Here is a 2,105-nt window from a genome sequence, read left to right as displayed (position 1 = left end):
TTGTGATGTGAGATTTTACATATAACTTGATGAATATTTTGTACTGTATATCTTTATTTGTAATTTAGACAAAGCAATGTAATTTAGTGTTTAATCAGGTTGTATGGTTGCCAATATTCAAATGTACTTTGCATTTTGTTATTATTTATGAATATTATCAATAATACTAATACATTGTTTAAACTGTAACTTAACTTCTGCTTGTCTTTTACTGCATCTAATTGCCTAAGGTTATAGATATAGAAGGGAAGGTGGGGATAAGTTATACAGTGATCCCTCGCTATATCGCGCTTCGCCTTTCGCGGCTTCACTCCATCGCGGATTTCTGCGTACAATGGGTCTTTTAATTTCTGGTACATGCTTCCTCAGTTGGTTTGCCCAGTTGATTTCATACAAGGGACGCTATTGGCAGATGGCTGAGAAGCTAGATTGCTTACTCTTCTCCCTCTCTCTTGCGCTGACTTTCTCTGATCCTGACGTATGGGGATTGAGCAGGGGGGCTGTTCGCACACCTAGACGATATGGACGCTCGCCTAAAAATGCTGAAAGATTATCTTCACGTTGCTATCTTTTGTGCAGCTGCTTCCTGAAACGACATGCTGCACGGTGCTTCACATACTTAAAAGCTCGAAGGGCACGTATTGATTTTTGACTGAAAAACAAACTCTGTCTCTGTCTATCTCTATCTCTCTCTCTCTCTCCCTGCTCCTGACGGAGGGGGTGTGAGCTGCCGCCTTCAACAGCTTTGTGCCGCGGTGCTTCGCATACTTAAAAGCCAAACAGCCGTATTGATTTGTTTGCTAGAGATTGTTTTCTCTATCTATGTGACATTCTGTGCTCCTGACACGCACTCCTTTGAAGGAGAGTATATATACACATATACATACAGTAATCCCTCCTCCATCGCGGGGGTTGCGTTCCAGAGCCACCCGCGAAATAAGAAAATCCACGAAGTAGAAACCATATGTTTATATGGTTATTTTTATATTGTCATGCTTGGGTCACAGATTTGCGCAGAAACACAGGAGGTTGTAGAGAGACAGGGACATTATTCAAACACTGCAAACAAACATTTGTCTCTTTTTCAAAAGTTTAAACTGTGCTCCATGACAAGACAGAGATGACAGTTCTGTCTCACAATTAAAAGAATGCAAACATATTTTCCTCTTCAAAGGAAACAGAGAGGAAAGCAAACAAAGCAATAGGGCTGTTTGGCTTTTAAGTATGCGAAGCACCGCCGGTACAAAGCTGTTGAAGGCGGCAGCTCACACCCCCTCCGTCAGGAGCAGGGAGAGAGAGAGAGAGAGAGACACAGAGAAAAACAAAGTCAAAAATTAATACGTGCCCTTTGAGCTTTTAAGTATGCGAAGCACCGTGCAGCATGTCGCTTCACGAAGCAGCTGCACACAGAAGGTAGCAACGTGAAGATAATCTTTCAGCATTTTTAGACGAGCATCCATATCGTCTAGGTGTGCTAACAGCCTCCCTGCTCACACCCCCTACGTCAGGATCAGAGAAAGTCAGCGCAAGAGAGAGAGAGAGAAAGTAAGTTGGGTAGCTTCTCAGCCATCTGCCAATAGCATCCCTTGTATGAAATCAACTGGGCAAACCAACTGAGGAAGCATGTACCAGAAATTAAAAGACCCATTGTCCTCAGAAATCCGCGAACCAGCAAAAAATCTGCGATATATATTTAAATATGCTTACACGCGATAGAGTGAAGCCGCGAAAGGCGAAGCGCGATATAGCAAGGGATCACTGTATATATATATATATATATATATATATATATATATATATATATATACATACATATACAATGGGGCAAAAAAGTATTTAGTCAGCCACCAATTGTGCAAGTTCTCCCACTTAAAAAGATGAGAGAGGCCTGTAATTTTCATCATAGGTATACCTCAACTATGAGAGACAAAATGAGAAAAAAAAAATCCAGAAAATCACATTGTCTGATTTTTAAAGAATTTATTTGCAAATTATGGTGGAAAAAAAATATTTCGTCACCTACAAACAAGCAAGATTTCTGGCTCTCACAGACCTGTAACTTCTTCTGTAAGAGGCTCCTCTGTCCTCCACCCGTTACCTGTATT

This window comes from Erpetoichthys calabaricus, chromosome 5, assembly GCF_900747795.2.
Source record: "Erpetoichthys calabaricus chromosome 5, fErpCal1.3, whole genome shotgun sequence".
In the NCBI taxonomy this organism is placed as follows: Eukaryota; Metazoa; Chordata; class Cladistia; order Polypteriformes; family Polypteridae; genus Erpetoichthys; species Erpetoichthys calabaricus.
The sequence above is the reverse complement of the archived record's forward strand: the minus strand, read 5'-3'. Positions refer to the sequence as shown.